This window comes from Rhinatrema bivittatum, chromosome 2 (genome assembly GCF_901001135.1).
Source record: "Rhinatrema bivittatum chromosome 2, aRhiBiv1.1, whole genome shotgun sequence".
NCBI lineage: Eukaryota > Metazoa > Chordata > Amphibia > Gymnophiona > Rhinatrematidae > Rhinatrema > Rhinatrema bivittatum.
In genome coordinates this window covers 321,073,374-321,092,910 of record NC_042616.1, presented here as the reverse complement: position 1 = coordinate 321,092,910, position 19,537 = coordinate 321,073,374, and positions in this window count along the sequence as shown.

Below are 19,537 nucleotides of genomic sequence, written 5' to 3'. Positions count from 1 at the left end.
AAAACTATTAAACATTCTCCAAACACCAATAAAATATTTCAAAAAAGCAGACACATCACATAATATTAAATAATTAAAATGGCAGTCAATCAAGAAAAATAAACTTTAAAAGCCACCTTTACTTACCCCCTCCAGCAGCTCTCCTACTCCTCTTCCATGCAGGCCGTAGCACACACCAGAAGCAGCAGTAATGGCTAAGCTCTATACTCATGGTCCTCTTCCTTAGGGCCCATGTCTCTTACACACACACACACCATACCAGTCATGCCCCTGTCTCTCACACACCAATCATTTCCCAAACAGTCTTTGACACACACACCAGACACCTTCCTGAACAGTTTCTCTCATGTCATACACACACACAGGCTTCCCACTCCTGTGTTCTGCTTACCGTACATATACGGGCTTCTCACTCTCATAATCACTTTCTCTGTCTCACACACACACACACACACACACCAGTCTCTCTCTCATTTCCATGCTTGCTCTCCACGTGCACAGGCTTCTCATTCCCTGAATCACATTCTTTCTCTCACATTCACACACACCAGTCTCTTTCTCTCACACACACCGTCACCTTATCAACCAGTCTCTCTCTCATGCACGCACACACACACACAGCCCTCCCGCTCCCATGCTCTCTCTCACATAATTAGGCTTCTTACTCCCATGCTTTCTCACATACCCAGATTTCTCACTTCCATGCTTTTTCTCTCTCTCACACTCACATACACATCAGTCATCTCTCTGAGCAGTCACTTTCATTGTCTCTCACATATACACACACATGAGCTCGCTGACCAGTTTCTCTCAATCACACACATGCTCTCAATCAAATGCATTCTCTCACTTACACACAGGCTGGCTGCTTGTCTCTCTCTCTCTCACTCACTTCCTCTCCCCCCCCCCCCCCCGAGCACAAATAGTAGCTGCAGCAGCTTCCTCCTCCAGCCCCCGCAGGCCAAGAAAGAAGAAACCCATCGGCCGCGGGAGGCTCATGCTGCTGTCTCCTTTCCCGATTACCAGCTCCTTCGACTGCTCGGGGGCCGATGCTGCTGTCGCCGCTGCTATTTTTCACGCGGCACGGCTCTTTCTTCTTCCCGCGCATCACTTCCTGTTCCGGTTCAAAGGGGGGGGGCGGGAAGAAGAAAAGGCCAGCCGCGGATGCCACAGCTTTTTCTTTTTTTTTGCACCGCTGCCGTTCCTGCTGGGCTTGAACGTGCTGATAGCCCAGCGGCAACGGCAGTGCGGTGCACGGGAAGGAGAAAGCCGTGCCGCATGAAAAAATAGCAGCGGCGACAGCAGCATCGGCCCCAAGCAATCGAAGCAGCTGATAATAGGGAAAGGAGACAGCACCATGAGCCTCCCGCGGCTGATGGGATTCTTCTTTCTTGGCCTGCGGGGGCTGCAGCTACTATTTGTGCTTCGGGGGCGGGGGAGAGGAAGTGAGTGAGAGAGAGAGAGACAAGCAGCCAGCCTGTGTGTAAGTGAGAGAATGCATTTGATTGAGAGCATGTGTGTGATTGAGAGAAACTGATCAGAGAGCAGGTGTGCCCTATATGATGATACCCGGCGTATAAGACGACCCCCAACTTTTGAGAAGATTTTCTTGGGTTAAAAAGTCGTGTTATACGCCGGAAAATACGGTACTTTTCCAACATGGCATATAATTTATACAGGATTACTTTTTCTAATGTAGTATACTACATATTTAGAATGCTAAGCTGAAGAGTGCTAACCTCTTTAGCCTTTCCTCATAGGAGAATATATTTATAATGCTTTAAATGTTATTTTACATATTTTAAAATGTAAAAATAATAGTGCATAGGCGCTTGCATTGTTTAGTCTTGCTGCAGCCAAGAGTGGTTCAATGGGATGAACTGCACTGTGTGTGTTTTGAATTATGAACCTGACTTCAAAAAGTGGTAGTGAGGATGTAATGATAGACAACCTTGGAGCAGTCCAGAGACTATCACAACCTGACACTCCAGACTGTCATTTTTCAATAGCTGGTACTGTGCAAGCTATCTCATTAGTGTTAACAAGCCTGAACAAATTTATATAAGGGTTCCCCTACTGCACAGAGGCACAAGCACACTAAAGAAATACAGCTGTAAAAGTAAGATAACAAAATAATCAATAGGTAGTGAAAAACAAACATGAGTTCAATGGCACATGATAGCAAAGGCTCTATACTGGCTACTGTAATGGGCAGTATGATTTGTGAACTGCTGCTGTGTTCATTTCTCCCATGGTTCTTCATCTAGCCATTGCCCTTCCCAGTTTCATTACTCCAGGACTCAACTGTATTTCTTCTTCATGGCAACTAGAAAACCATTTCTAAAAGCAATAGATTCATGGAAAGTGACACTAGAGCAAAGAGCAACATTTCTATATCAAATGACATAAAAAAGAAGCATTCATATGTAGAAAGAATTAAAATCAGATATTGCTCATCCTTTAACAATTCATAGGTTGTGAAACATTTTATGTTGTATATACCAGGGCATTTAACTGAAAAGTAGGGTGCGTTGTTCAGTTTGCCAGCAGTTTTTAATTTAACTCTTGGACAATTTCATTACAGTCTTAGCCTGGGTTTCTATCACATTTACAATTGATCCCCTGGGTGTTATGAAGAAGAAATATAGTAGATTCCTGGAATAGCATTTTTTGTGGATACATTTACTTCTCTTTCTATCCTTGGATTAACATATCACTGCATACAAAATAATTTAACATTTCTGGGTATTCCCCAAAGTTGAGACAACATCAGACTTGAACTTTGAAAGCAGCAAGGTTCTATGAGTGATATCTACTGTGAATCACTTGTGGACAATCATTAGCTCTGTATGTAGTAGTGACTTTAGAGCTTAAAAGATGTTATGGGAAATTTTAGTTTTAATATTTATGTCAAGATTTAATATGATTATTTTCATTCATTGTCCCCCCCACACACAGAGGCACAGACACCCTCCACCCCATACATAGGCAAGACGCACAGAGGCTCCCACAAACAAAGGCAGAGGAACTCCACACACACAGGCATACAAACACAGATATAAACACAGGCAGGCACAGGCACCCACATAGACACAGGCTCCCCAACACACTCAGGCACCCACACGCTAACAGAGGCACACACACAAACACATAGGTACAGGTCCCTACATTTCCAGACACAGGTACACATACACACAGGTGCACACATGTACAGAGTCTGTTATAGACCAGATTTCCTGAGAAATGTTGGGTACTTTTTGCTAGTAAATAAATTTTTAAAAAAGTTACTAGTGTGATGTAATTACTTTAGTTCTTTATTCCCAAAAGGGATTGCATCAGAGTGGGGGATCGTTCCTCTAAATTTTATCCTTCAAAGCTCAAAGCTAATTTTCTAAATTCAGAAGCTATCTGATTCACCCGCACCCCTCCGTCTATTTTTTGTTTCCAGTTTCCATTATGGCAGGTTGCGCCATACCAGCCAAGAATAAAATTACCACCTTAGGAATGTCATTTGACAGTCAACTCAATTTCTCTCACTATATTGCTAATGTTCTTAAGACTGTTTACATCTTTCTAAGATCTATATGTCATCTTCGGCCTTTTTTGGACAGTTTTTATCTTAAAACTTTAACCCATTCTCTTGTACTCTCTCGACTTAACCAGTGCAATGCTCTGCTATATGGTATTTCCACCACTCAACTTTGATGATTTCAATTGGCACAGAACACTGCTGCTAGAGTCATTTTTAGCAAATCCAAATTTGATCATGTAACTCCCTTTTGATTGATCTTCACTGGCTCCCAGTAACCCTTCATATTCAATTCAAAGTAGGATGCCTTATTTTCAAATCTTTATGTTGGGGCCCTCCATCTTACCTTGCTTCTGTAATTTTCCCCTATCTACCTTCTTATCCTTTGCAGTCTTCACAGCAAAAGCTTTTAGTGCTGCCCTCTATTATTTTGAGAGCTCGAGAGCAACCTGGTTTTCTTATTTATCTCCTTCTCTTTGGAAATCTTGAGAAAGAGTTCTTGAAATTTAGATAGGCACTCAAGTCTCACCTGTTTGTACAAGCCTTCCCTTACCTGAGTACTACTTGATTTTAATTTCTTTGATTTTCTTGTTCTTTTTTTTTCTGCTCTATCTTATTGCAGCTCATCATTTTAACCATTTTATTTTGTGTTTTACTTATATTGATCTTGATATTTTGTAATTTTATTCATTTAAATTGTTTTGTTGCATTATGATTTTGTTATATTTTAACTAGTTTTATTTAAATGTTTTATGTTATACTTTTGTTAGTTTTAACTTGTTAGCCTTGTTCAAATTTTATTTGTACATTGCTTTGTTTAACCAATACATTTAATTGTGATTGATCAAGTAATAATAAACATAAACACTTATGACCGAATTTTAAAATGGTCATGCGTGTAAAAAACGGGGGTTACGTGCGTGGCCGGCCTTGTTTGTGTGGCGCGCATTTTCAAAGGAGCCCGGCCACGCGTGTAACCCTTGTTAAACGCAGAAGTGCCAGGCCCAGAGAAAGGGCTGGGCTGGGAGCAGGGAGGGGCGGGGATGGAAGTGGCCAGTACAGTGGCCATTTTCTTCTGTGCCAGGTAAACACGCGCCAGCAGTTGGCTGGTGCATGCAAGTTGCTTCTGCTCTAACAGAGCAGTTAGCAATAAAAAAAAAAAAAAAAAGAAAGGTAGATGAAAGGGTTTAGGGGGTGGAGAGGAGAGGAGAGGGGAAGAGAGAATATGGGTAGGGGCTGGGAAAGTTCCCTCCCAGTCCGCTCCTTAATTGGAGCAGACTGGGAGGGAACTCGGAAAGGCCCGATTGTGTCGCCACATGTAATCTTACAAAATTGGGCCCCCTGAGTGCGCCACCCACACATACATGCGCTGATTATAAAATCTGGCGTGCATGTGCGTGCGGCCGTGGGATTTTATAACATGCTCGTGCTGATACGTGCATGTTATAAAATCGACGCATCCGTGTGTGCGTGCCGGGAAGCACACACACATGGACGTGCATGTGCACCTTTTAAAATCCACCCCTTAGTTAATGGGGGATCCAACATAGCATGAGTGGCTCCTGGAAGTAGAGTGGAGGAGCTGAGACTAAATTTAAAAAAGAAAGCACAAATTCTGGAATGTAGATTGGCATAAGTACAGCCCTTTGTTTATTATGGCAGTTCAAGTGTGTATTCAATGGCAAGAGTTTAAACATTCTGTGGCAACATTTCTGAAATGTTTTGGCAATTTTGTAGTATACTTGCTTATTAAATATTGTAGAACTGACTTTTCAAAAGCATATGTTGGTGTGAAAAACACCAACTAACACACCTATATAGGCCTTTTGAAAATTATCTGGGGGCTGTAACAAGGAACAAGAAGGAACTGAAGATGCCTGAGCAAAGGGAGGCTGAAGCCTTAAGAGTCCGTGTCCAAAGGATAGGGAGAGGGGCGTCACTGGCATGCTTGAATGGAAGCTGACGGCACTTGGAAGGTGTAGCAAGCAACGTGGAACTCTGAGGTGAAGTCTGAGGCGAAGTCATTCGTAGCAATGGTCAAGGCATGGAGAAGGGAGGCGTGGTCATATGGAGCAATGGTCAAGGCAGGCATGGTCAGATTTAGCAATGGTCAAGGCACGGAGAAGGCAGGCATGGTCAGACATAGCAATGGTCAAGGCATGGAGAAGGCAAGCATGGTCAGATGTAGCAATGGTCAGGCTTGGAGAAGGTAGGCAAGGTCAGGCGTAGCAGTGGTCAGACTTGGAGAAGGCAGGCAAGGTCAGGTGTAGCAGTGGTCAGAACCAGGAAGTCAATCAGCACACAGACGAGACGAACATGGAACAGGAACCAGGAACTTGGAGAAACAGGGTCACGAAGCAAGGCTCACGGAGAAGCAATGAGTAGGGATGTGAATCGTGTCCTCGATCGTCTTAACGATCGATTTCGGCTGGGAGGGGGAGGGAATCGTATTGTTGCCGTTTGGGGGGGTAAAATATCGTGAAAAATCGTTAAAAATCGTTAAAAATCGAAAAATCGAAAAATCGAAAAACCGGCACATTAAAACCCCCTAAAACCCACCCCCGACCCTTTAAATTAAATCCCCCACCCTCCCGAACCCCATCCCTCGCCGGAACATCGTTAAAAATCGAAAAATCGAAAAATCGAAAAACCGGCACACTAAAACCCCCTAAAACCCACCCCCGACCCTTTAAATTAAATCCCCCACCCTCCCGAACCCCCCCCCAAATAACTTAAATAACCTGCGGGTCCAGCGGCGGTCCGGAACGGGCTCCTGCTCCTCAATCTTGTCATCTTCAGCCGGCGCCATTTTCCAAAATGGCGCCGAAAAATGGCGGCGGCCATAGACGAAAAAGATTGGACGGCAGGAGGTCCTTCCGGACCCCCGCTGGACTTTTGGCAAGTCTCGTGGGGGTCAGGAGGCCCCCCACAAGCTGGCCAAAAGTTCCTGGAGGTCCAGCGGGGGTCAGGGAGCGATTTCCCGCCGCGAATCGTTTTCGTACGGAAAATGGCGCCAGCAGGAGATCGACTGCAGGAGGTCATTCAGCGAGGCGCCGGAACCCTCGCTGAACGACCTCCTGCAGTCGATCTCCTGCCGGCGCCATTTTACGTACGAAAACGATTCGCGGCGGGAAATCGCTCCCTGACCCCCGCTGGACCTCCAGGAACTTTTGGCCAGCTTGTGGGGGGCCTCCTGACCCCCACGAGACTTGCCAAAAGTCCAGCGGGGGTCCGGAAGGACCTCCTGCCGTCCAATCTTTTTCGTCTATGGCCGCCGCCATTTTTCGGTGCCATTTTGGAAAATGGCGCCGGCTGAAGACGACAAGATTCAGGAGCAGGAGCCCGTTCCGGACCGCTGCCGTTCCGGACCGCCGCTGGACCCGCAGGTTATTTAAGTTATTTGGGGGGGGTTCGGGAGGGTGGGGGATTTAATTTAAAGGGTCGGGGGTGGGTTTTAGGGGGTTTTAGTGTGCCGGCTCACGATTCTAACGATTTATAACGATAAATCGTTAGAATCTGTATTGTATTGTGTTCCATAACGGTTTAAGACGATATTAAAATTATCGGACGATAATTTTAATCGTCCTAAAACGATTCACATCCCTAGCAATGAGTACGAGGAAACTTGGAACAGGAGACCAAGGAGACCTGTTGCAAAGGCAATGCTTCAGTGTGAGGCCTGAGTATTTAAGCGCTGAGTGAACGGACGTCAGCATCCAGGTCCGCGTCCAGGTTCCCACCATGGGCCCTTTAATGTTTTCACTGGTGTGTGCGGCGCTGTGGGCACGTGCACCTAGGGAGGGGTGCGGCGCCGCTGATGGCATCTCTCTGCGAACCCCACGGAGAGGCCTGACGGATGGAGGCATCCTGGCTGGAGGTCCTGGGAAGCGCAGCAGGGCCAGAGGTGCTGGTGGTCCACCTCTGCCAGTGACAAGGAGCTGGAGCCTGAAGCTTATGTAGAGAGGTGAGAGGGCCACACCGCGGGGCTGCAGCGGGGCTGCTGCGGGTGGCGAGCGTAACAATTAGCCGCACTGGTGGACAATTCAGCAACATTAAGAAAGAGCAGGTCTAAAATATGTCCAGCTGTATGACTTTCAGTAGTAATAATTTGTTGCCAATCATAGGCTTGCATTGTGCTTAGAAATAGATCACAAGCATGAGGGGAGGGTCTTGATCTTAATTAACACAATCTCTGGGGTAAGAGGGTCTATGGGCCTGAAAGTTAAAGGGGGAGAGGGGTGCAAATCTGAACATTTACCTAGCTTGTCTAATACCCTTGCACTGACCCTGCACATAGCATAGTTGCTTAGCACCGTGCTTGCACCAGCTTGCATAGGCCAGAAGAAGGAAGATACCTTGTACTGCCTTTGCATGGGCCCATATGAGCCGTAAGAAGGTAGAGGTATACTTGCTTTGGTCAGTGCATGCCAGAAAGAGGAGGTGGAATATTGCTGTCCTCCCATACCAATACAAAAGAGTAAAGTTGCACCAGCAATCAAGGAGCATCAGATTAACATTGGGGGTTGGGGAAGTGGAGAGAAGAATGCTGTGGTTGTAGAGGAGAGAGACACTGGTAATTACTATTGAAAAAATTAAAAGGGGATCATTCACAAAAGTTACCCATGGTCTCCTTAAGTGGTTAAAACAGTCCTATTTGCAGTAGAAGATGAATCCTGGCACATAACTGCTAGTTTCACAAACCCCTGGTTCTCCCTTTATTATCTTTTTCTCAACTTCTTTGTGTTCTAGGATGGTGTCATTTTTATACCCCGTCAGAATGGGATTGGTGTCTGGCCTGGATCTCTGATATAACTTATTTGATAGATGAATACATTAGGAGTTGAGATGAACATTTTTTCTATGGTATGACCTCACTTGAAGGACAGAAGTCTCATCCAATTGGTTTATTAGCTCTGGCACTTTAGAGGTTCACATGAGTCACAAACAAAATAAAAAATAAATTCATACATTTTATTTTGCTAGAATTGTAATTCTCTTATACTCACAAAGAAAATAATTCCTTTTCAACACATCTTACACTTTTAATCAATTGTCTTTTTAAAATACAAATCCTTAGCGAACTCAAGAACTAATAGATCCACTTTCTAAAGTTTTAAGAAGCAATTGCTAGGGATGTGCAGAGCAAACGTTTAAGTTCATATGTCCATATGTCCAAAGGGGGTCCCATTTGCTGTCAATATGGACATAAACAGAATTCAATGAGTTGAGTATATGTCCATATGTGCAAATAAAAATTTAAACCCCTCACCCTCCTTAATCCCCCCCCCCAAGACTTACCACAACTCCCTGGTGGTCCAGCGGGGTCAGGACGCCATTTCTGACCAACTTTGCAAGGAGCACGTGACGTCGGCGTCACGTCGGAGTGACGCGGCGTCACGTCACGTCGGAGTGACGTCGGCGCCACGTCACTACGACGTGGCACCGACGTCACGTGATTCCCCGTGGGGTCACTTCCGGGATCCTCGTTCGGCCCAAAAGGAACTTTTGGCCAGCTTGGGGGGCCTCCTGACACCCCCAAGCTGGCCAAAAGTTCCTTTTGGGCCGAATGAGGATCCCGGAAGCGACCCCGCGGGGAATCACGTGAGTCGGCGTGACGCGGCATCACGTGATTCCCCGCGAGTTCCCTCCGGCACCCTCGTTCGGCCCAAAAGGAACTTTTGGCCAGCTTGGGGGGGCCTCCTGACCGGCGCGAACCCGCGGGGAATCACGTGACGCCGACGTCACGTGCTCCTCGGAAAGGCCTTCAGAAATGGCGTCCTCACTCCTCGCTGGATCACCAGGGAGTTGTGGTAAGTCTTTGGGGGGGGGGGGGGATTAAGGAAGGTGAGGGGTTTAAATTTTTATTTTGGATCAACAATCGCGATTTCCAACTTATTCAACATAGCTATGTTGAATAAGTTGGAAATCCGATCGTTTATGTCTTATCACTTTTTTAAGTTAAAAAAAAAAAATAAGTAGCGTTTTATGTTTATGTTCAATACGAATGCACACCCATAGCAATTGCTGATCTTTAAACTTATCAGATTTTATGTTTCTCTGTAACTAGTAAACCAGTTCCTTTGGCAAAATAAACTAAAATAAATTAGGAAAAATAATTGCTTTTTGTCACTATTTCTTCTCCATTGAAAGTGCCTACACAGGTGCTTCAGAATCTCATCATCTCAGGACTGTGATCCAAGTAATTTCTCTCAGCAAATTTTATACTAAATTATCTTAGAACATAGCAACATAGCATAGTATTATAGCAAATAATGTAAAACACCATTCAGTCCATCCAGTTTGCCCAGTTATCATGTTGACAATGATAAAGATTCTTCCCCGCTTCTAGCTACAAACTGACCACTTGAAAGATTTCTCCTTATCCAGGGCAGTCTTATTTTTCTTCCTTCTTTGTAATCTACCATCTTGGTTAGAGGAGCATACAAATCCCTATTTAGAGGATACATTTTAAACCACTTTGCACATCCCCGTATATGCTCAAAGTTGGTCAAGTGGAGATCTAGTATAGTATTTTAGAACTTGCACATTTCAGGAATGCACAGATTATAAAATACATGTATATCTATTTCCTAACATATGCGCATATGTTTGGTTATACATGAATATATGCAATGCATTGAAAGTGCACACTTTTTCTACCTATTTTAAAAACATATGTGTTATGCTCCTGCCCGCAAGAAGCGTTGGCAGGCTCTTACCTTCTCACAGACAGCCAGTCGGGCTGCTGACGCTGCTGCTTGCTTTCTCCCTGAATCAGCTGGGGCTGTCTCCGCAGCTGTTCCCATGCAGCCGGCTTCTCTGTTCCTGCCTTCCCCCGACATGCTGCTGCGATCCCAGGCCCTTCAGTCAGCAGGCCGTCTCTGCTGGTGCCTGCTATAGCCCGGGTCCTTGCCTGGCTAGGAAGCCGTCCCTGCCAGTACCTGCAGCCTGCTACAGCTCTCTGCTCTGCCTGCAGTCTTACCTCTCCTCCTGGGGCTGTCTTCACGGCATGGAGCCGTTCTTGCAGTCAGCCCTTCTCCTGCTTCAGTCCTTGCAGCTCTCTGTTCTCTCTGCCAGTGCCTGCAGCCAGCCTTACCTCTCTCTGCTTCTTCCTGCTTCTGTCCTTGCAGCTGGGAGCTGCTCCACTGACCTGCCTTCACCCAGCTCCAGCCCAGGGCTGCTCCACTGCTTCCCTGGCCTTCCATGTGGCTGAGGACACCACCAGCTTCCAGCTCTTCTCTCCAGCTCCCTAGGGCGCGAGCGCGCGTCTCTCTGCTCCTCTTCAAGGGCCAGCCAGGTGTGGCCCCCTGCTGACCCCTCCCTGGGCGTTGTCCACTTCAGCCCTACTAAAGGGCTCAGCTTTCAGTCTGTCTTTGCCTTCGCAAGGAGTTGGTCACTCCTGAGATCCTTCGCTCCAGGAAGTCGTCCGTGTTCCAGCACTTCTGCAAGGTCCTGTGTTTCTTGTTACCTGTCGGAGCTCCTCATCCAGTCCTGATGTCTGCTTGCCGTTCCAGTCCAAAGGTCTGTCTTTTGATCCAGTACTTGTGTTCCAGTCCTGATGTTCCTGCTGTTTCAGATGTCCATGTTCCAGCCCTGAGGTGTGTCTCCTGTTCCAGTATCCATGTTCCTGCTGTTCCAGATGTCCTTGTTCCAGCACTGAGGTCTGTCTTAATCCTTGTTATGATCCTGATGCTTTAACCTGCCTCGAAGCTGCCAGGAGTGCAGCGTATCCTTGCCTCGAAGCTGCCAGGAGTGCAACAACCTGCTCTTCCCTGTGCTCTCCCGCTCACAGGGTAGTCCGCGACTCAGTCCCGCGGGTGGTCTGAATAGGGTGCCCTGAGGGACAGTGCCCATGTCTTCCTTCAGCCCTCGTTACTGACTCCACCTCTGTGCATCCAGTACCTTGACCTGAGTCCACGTCTGTGCCTGTCCACGTCTATGCATCCTGCACCTCGTTCCTGAGTCCACGTCTTGCCTGAGTCCATGTCTATGCATCATGCACCTCGTTCCTGAAGTCCATGTCTATGCCTGAGTCTACGTCGTTCCTGTGTCTCGTCTGAATCCATGTTCCAGTCTTCGCTGCCCTGGCCTCCATCCGGTCTGCCGCTTCGTGCCGTACCCTGCGGCAGGTCCGAAAGGGCTAGGAACGGTCGGAGGACTGTTCACAAGACCAACATTGCGTTGTTGGGTCTTCCGAAGCGTGCAGTTCCGGAGGAGGGCCTGTCTTCATGTCACTCCAGCCTTGCTCCCGTCCAGCCCATGCTCGGGCATGCCACGTCTCCCGCGGCACCTCTTCAGAGCCTCTGGGGTCGAGCCGTGGCCCAAGGACACACATCACCCAGGAGTGGGATCGCTCTCCTAGCGCTCCACAACATATATGCACATATATTTTATGTGCAAAAAAATATAGCTTCCTCACCTAATACCCCAATTTACATGAGTAATTCAGTATATTTTTAAAATGTGAGCATGATTGAAATCACTAGTTTGCTGATACTTCAATCCTTTCACCAGTCCTTCTCCAGATCTTTGAGACCCTCCTAGTTATTCACCCTGAACTCTCTCCAGTTCACCCAGACCTCCTAGCCAATAGTAGCAGACAACAGACGACTCTGATATTAATTGTGCATGATAATTAGTGGGTATAAAATTGTGCGACTAAATTACAAATGTTTTTGTATATCTCCTATAAAATAGCAACTTATGCATAACTCTTTTCCCCAACCTGGAACACCCATAGCCCGCCCCTTTTTTGTACAGATAAATGTGCTTGTGAAAGCATATTTTTTATGTTTATAAAATACCATGCATGTGAGTGCAAGCTACTTATGCACATATATGCTAATTTTACATGTGCATCACCTTTGAAAATTCACCTGTTAGTTTCCTCCAGCAGCCATCTTTCCCATGCTTAACCATAAAGGCTCTGTAATAATCTAAATAGCCTGTAAACTAGTACAGTCAATGTCTAAACAAATAATATATTAGATCTTCTGTGTAGACAGCCAAACAAGCCCAGCTATGTGAGTATCTATATTATCACTAGAACTTCTAGTTGATTAGAGAACTTGCAACCTGCCATAGACCCAGCTGCTTGTTTAAAGGATGACTGTTCTGAAAGATTTGCACATAATGGAGCCTAAACAACAGTTTAAAATGGAAGCTCTCACAAAGAATAAAAAGTACCCAATATACTTACTGTAAATAGGTGCATTTCTGAAAGGGCTTTTCATGAATGTTCTTTAATATGATACCTCGTTTATTCAAATTACCACTTAGGTGCTAGGGATATGTTTTCATATGTTGAAAGATAGACTAACTGAGTTCGTCTATCTTTCAACAGTATCAGATTCCACTCATCAACCTCTTCAAACCTTTTCATTTGATAAACAACATATACCCATAAAAACCCTATGCAAGGAATTTAGGAATAACCATTGATTCAAAACTATCCCTCTCCAAGCATATATCTGAGACTGTCCAAAAATCTTTTTTCGAACTGCGTATGCTTAAAAAGCTTAAACCACTTCTAATACCATCTGACTTCCGGACAATTGTTCAAGCTCTGATATTGACAAATTTAGACTATTGCAACACATTATACCTAGGTTTACCACTATCTTCAATTCATTCATTCAACTCATTCAAAATGCCACTGCAAGAATAATATATAATTTACCTCGCAAAGAACACATAACACCTACTTTACAATATTTACATTGGCTTCCCATAACTCACCGTATTAGATATAAAATTTTGTCTACCATCCATAACCTACTTTACAATGTTGACTCAGTATGGCTTTGCTCCATGTTACGTATATATATAAACCCCCAAGACAATTACGATCTATGAACAAATGTCTACTAGAAATACCAACAGTCAAAACTGTCAACTTAGCCTTAATCCGAAAAAGAACTTTTTCAGTAGCAGGAACAATCTTATGGAACTCTCTTCCCAAAAGCCTCCGACTTATATCAAACCACAAAGAATTAAAAAAAATGTTAAAAACATACTTATTTAATGATGCACACAGTATAATATAACTTCAACAATTTGTTATATCCAACAGACTTTTATTTGTTTAAACTTACATTGTGTCATTTTGTTTTAATTTTATGTATGTATATTTGTAAACCGCCTAGACGGACATGCAAAGGTCTTATTGTTGTGGTATATACAATTTTCCAAATAAATAAATGAAATGAGCAATTTTAACACAATTTCCTGCTTTATTTCATTTAATTTTCAGAAAGAAATGAATAAAAAAAACCTACCACCGCCACATTTTAAAAAAGGCCATCCAGTTTGGTTTCCTCTTCCTGTCCACCAAATCAGTGAAAACAAAATGGTATGAATGTTTGTTACTAACAATGAATGTCCATTGATCTCATCAAGTCAATCTGCAGAAGTAGAAGCTATGCTTGTGTGGAATTTAGTTAGGAAAGACCATTTGGTTTAGTTATCTTGAGGTCTCCAAAGATCAGCTAAATAGAGTGATACTGTGGAAGAAAGAGCAAAGCTAAGCAATATTGGGGTAGATTTTCAAAGGGTTGCGCGCAACCCCCAAAAAACTACCCCTGCCTCTCCCTGGACACGCCGAGCCTACCTTGCATAGGCTCAGCGGCGCGTGCAAGCCCCGGGACACGCGTAAGTCCCGGGGCTTGAAAAAATGGGTGTTCCAGGAGCGGGGCCTTGGGCAGGATGCCGGCCGGGGGCAGGACTGAGGCCTCCAGAACAGCCACCGGGCCGGGGGATGGAGAGCCGGCACACGCAAGTTACGCCTGCCCGGAGGCAGGCGTAACTTCTTCAATAAAGATCAGGCGAGGTTTAGTTAGGGCTGGGGGGGCGGGTTAGATAGGGAAGGGAGGGTAAGGTGCAGGGGGAGGCGGGAGGGCAGATGGAAAGTTCCCTCCGGAGACCGGCTGCTCGGCTCGGTGCGCGCAGGTTGCAAAATTGTGCACCCCCCCCTGCATGCGCCGACCCTGGATTTTATAACATGCATGCAGCAGCGTGCGCATGTTATAAAATTGGGCGTAGATTTGTTCACGCCAGGTTGCGCGAACAAATCTACGCCCATGTGCATGTTATAAAATTTGGCCCAATATGTTTACTGTATTTGTCTAAGTCATATGAATGATTAAATCATAATGTCCGAAATCAAGAATTAGTTTAAGGCCGCATCTGGAGTATTGATCATAAATGAAACTCAGAAGAGTTCCTCTTTTCTGTTTTTTGGATAAACATGTTTTACAGTTGAAAGAGTGAAAACAATCACATAATGCTCCATCTAAGATAGAGATCTAAAGGACATCTTGTCCTTGGATCTAAAATGGGGGATAAGATTTAAGATGGAGAAAAGGGCATATTATAGCTTACATTATACTAATTACTAATCAGTATATCATTGGATGAGGGATTAAACCCCATCCATGATTGGTTCCATGGTTTGACCCAAATGGAAGAGTATGAGGAAAGCAAAGGGTAAGAAAAAACAAGAACTTGATTGGCTTATGTGCAAAATGTTAAGGAAAATTTGTATACTGATCTGTCCATGTTATTATAGGAGAGAAACTCATTTTATTTTTATCTATCGGAGATTGCCTTTTTGCAATAAAACCACATAAAAGCAGAAGTACTGGTTTCATGACAGACTTTCTTGTGCAGCAATTCTATAGTAATGTGACAGTTGCTCCTGGAAACATCAAGGGACCTGTGAGCAGTTTTATGCTATTTCAGGATTTTTGAAAGGAAATAATAACTGATTTCTGGGTTGATTTAAAAGCAATGCCTAATGGGCTCTGATATTGGGTAGACAAAGGGTTAATTCTAGCTCCTAACCACCCTTTTCCAACAGCATACACTAGCACTGTGAAACATGTACATTTATAGCATCTTGTAGCAAGAGTTTTACAAAATTTCCAGAACAATGCTCTCCACATAGTCCTTATAAAGAGACATACAGCAATGAGTGATCCTATTCATGACTGGAACAGAGCAGCAGATGATAAAAATATGTGCTGCTTTGTCAGTTCATGCTATAACTAGAGCTCAAGTTAAGAAACAGGATGTAGTGCAAAGTGAGGCCTAGATGCAAATCAAGCCCCTGACAGTTCTGCAGATACTGGTAAGGAAGTTACAGATGTAACACAGGAAACAGAGTTCACAGACAGTGAAAAATGGGAACTGATTATACAAGCCAATGATTTTGGTCATGTTGGGAAATTGGAAACACTGAGAAGGCTGAAACTGATGGTACATTGGCTGATCAGAAACAGCAAGTTGAGGAGTATATTGCTAGTGTTGTGGCTCAGGGCTGGAAGGTGGACCCTTGGGCCGGCCAGGCGGCGCAGCAGCTCCAAAGGAGGAATGAAGGCCGGTAGGCGGTACACAGCTGGACGGACGAGCTGGATTTCACCCTGGAGGTCCGAGATCCCCCCAGGAGGAGCCCGTAGGGATCCGGACTGCTGGGACTTAGGAGCGTGGCAGTAGAGACGTCTGGACGGGCAGGCAGTCGAGGCAGTCAGCAAGCACGGAAATTCAAGATGAGCCGAGGTCTGGAGCCGGGGTAGCAAGCTGAAGAAGCAGGAACAGGAACAGCAGGAGCGGACCAGGAATGGACCAGGGTCAGCAGGATCAGCAGGTTCAGGAGCAGGATCAGCAGGATCAGGAGCAGGATCAGCAGAATCAGGAGCAGGAACAGCAACTAGCACTCCACTAATAAAGAGACCTCATTGCAAGGCAAGGAATAGGGGACTACGGTGAAACCTGGAGAAGCGCACTGGTTTCAGGAGGGATACATGAAACACGTTGTGAATGCGTAACGTGGTGGGCAAACGCAAGCGGTAAGAAACCAACCCTACCCTCTCTGCTACTCGGAAGGGTCCACAGTACTTCGGTGCTAGCTTCTTAGAAGGTAGTCTCAGGTGGATGTTTTTTGTACTGAGCCAAACTCGATCTCCAGGTAGGAATGGTACGATGACGATCGGTATACTTCTTTGCGGTATGCGCGGCCCTTGTGAGTCTTTGTTGAATAGATGTCCAGAGCCCCCGCTGTTGTTGGGCAGTCAACTGAGCCCCAGGAGAGGTTACTGGTACTGGTAAGGGTGGCTTAGGTTGTTTTCCGTAAACTACCTGGAAGGGAGACTTCCCCGTAGCTGCATGTACTTGGTTATTGTAGGCGAACGCAGACCAAGGTAGTAATTCTGCCCAATTATCTTGTCTATCATTGGTAAAGGTCCTCAGAAATGTCGTTAGAGAATGATTCATTTCTTCTGTTTGTCCGTTGCTTTGGGGGTGGAACGCGGTAGAGAAGCTGAGTTGCACCTCAAATTTTTTACACAATTCTTTCCAGTACCGGGCCGTAAATTGAGGACCCCGGTCGGAGACGATGTCGTGAGGAAGTCCATGGATCCAGAATATGTGTTGCGTGAATAGCAAGGCTAGTTCTGGTGCGGAAGGTAATTTGGCTAGAGGCACGAAGTGGGCCATTTTGGAGAAACGGTCCACGGTGACTCAAACAACCGTCTTGCCTTGGGAAGGTGGTAGGTCAACCACAAAATCCGTGGCTATGTGTGTCCAGGGTTCTGTTGGAATGGGTAGTGGTTGCAACAAGCCCCTGAGAGGACCCACTAATGGTTTCTGCTTGGCGCAAGTAGGACATGAACTTACATAGAGGGAAACATCTCGTTGGACGCCAGGCCACCAATAGAAGCGGTTTACTAGGTCTAGTGTTCTTTCCCTTCCAGCATGTCCTCCGGACAACGAGTCATGTGCCCAACTTAGAACCTTTCTGCGAAGCCTCCTTGGCACTATCGTCTTGGTTGTTGGGTCCACGGTTGTGGCTGCCAAGCGGATGCATGCGGGGTCCACGATGTACTGCAGCCCCTCCTCCTCCTCCACTTGTGAGGTGCAAGACAGGGCATCAGCCCAAATGTTCTTAGCTGCGGGACGATACTGAAGAGTGAAGTCAAATCAACTGAAGAAGAGGGACCACCTGGCCTGTCAGGGATTCAGCCGTTGTGTGTGAGCCAGAAATTCTAAGTTTTTATGGTCCGTATATACAGTGATGGGGTAATTGGCTCCCTCAAGCCACTCCTCCACTCCTCGAGGCGAGTTTTATTGCTAAGAGTTCCTTGTCCCCAATGTTGTAGTAGCATTCCGCCGACGAGAATTTTTTGGAGAAGTAGGAGCATGGCACTAGTCTGCTGGAAGCTGAGTGTTGGCTGAGAACTGCTCCGAGAGCGATGCTGGATGCATCTACTTCCACGACAAAGGGGCATTGTGGATCTGGATGATGTAGGCAGGGATCTTCTAGAAATGCCTGCTTCAGTTCCTCAAACGCTCGACAGGCTGTCTCAGGCCAAGACTTGGTATCTGCTCCCTTACGGGTTAATGCGGTGAGGGGAGCTACCTTCTGTGAGTACTGGGGAATGAAGTGCCTATAAAAGTTGGCGAACCCGAGGAATCATTGCAAGGCTTTCAGCCCGGTGGGACGGGGCCAATTAGTGATTGCTGAAACCTTCTCAGGGTCCATCTGAAAGCCAGTCGAGGAGATGATGTAACCTAAGAAGGGTAGCGATTCGCACTCAAACTGTCTTTCAAAACCTCTAGTACTCTTCTGACGTGCTGGAGGTGTGTCTCGAGAGTAAACCAGGACGTCGTCCAGGTACACTATAACAAGTGAATGTAGCATTTCTCGAACGACCTCATTCATGAGGTTTTGAAACACGGCGGGAGCATTACACAGTCCGAACGGCATTACCAAATACTCGTAATGTCCGTCGCGAGTGTTGAATGCCATCTTCCACTCGTCCCCTGGACGAATACAGACTAAATTGTATGCTCCTCATAGATTAAGTTTCGTAAAGACCTTCGCTCCCTGTAGTCTATCCAGCAGCTCGGGTATCAAGGGGAGGGGATATTGATCCTTCTTGGTGATGGCATTCAACCCCCTGTAATCGATGCATGGCCTAAGCGTGCTGTCCTTTTTTTCCACGAAGAAGAATCCGGCGCTGTCAGGAGAGCATGATGGGCGAATGAATCCTTTAGTGAGGTTTTCTGCAATGTAGTCTGACATTGCGCGAGTTTCTGGCAGCGACAAGGGGTATACCCTACCGCGCGGAGGGGTGGTGCCAGGGAGAAGATCTATTGTGCAGTCAAAGGGCTGGTGGCGCGGTAAGATTTCTGCCTTTTGTTTAGAGAAAACTTTGGAATAGTCCAGATACGGCATTGGGAGAGAGAGTGCAGTGTGGAGCACACAGACTTTAGGCAAGCGAGGTAACTGGAGACAGTTCTGGAAACAGTAAGAACTCCACTGACCAATCTGAAGTGAGTACCAATGGATCACGGGAGCGTGTCGCTGTAACCAAGGCAGTCCCAGGACCACTGGATGCACAGCCTTTTCCAAAATCAGAAAGGAAATCTCCTCGGAGTGGAGAATTCCAGTTCGTAAGGTCAGGGGTTTCGTGACCTCCGTAATATTGCCCGGTAAAGCTGTCCCTTGAATGGACATTATGCGTAGAGGCGGATCTCGAGGAGCAGTGGGTAGACACAGCTGTTGTACCAGGTCCCTCAGTATGAAACTGCCTCCTGCCCCTGAATCCAGGAATGCGATGGTGTGGAAGAACCCTCCCGGATACTCCAGCGTGATAGGAACCATACATTGAGGAGCAGCATTAGCGCAGCCTAGGGGGAGCTCCTCCTTCCTCCCTAGACTCTGGCATTTTCCGGATGCTCTGTGCAATTAGCCAAGAAATGGCCCTTGTTGCCGCAATATAGGCAGAGGCCCAGGCTGTGGCGCCTTCGTCTTTCCCCCTCGGTTAGGGGTGTTCGTCCAATTTGCATCGGTTCTTCTGCGGACGAATTGCTGGCTGTCGCTCGCTAAGTCGGAGGAGTAGACAGAGGTCTAGCGAAAGCTGGTGCCAGAGAAATCAGACGACGTGGTGCACGTCCCTCTTTGGTTCGTTGCTGAAGCCGGCGATCTATCCTCCTGGCCAAGTCGATCAC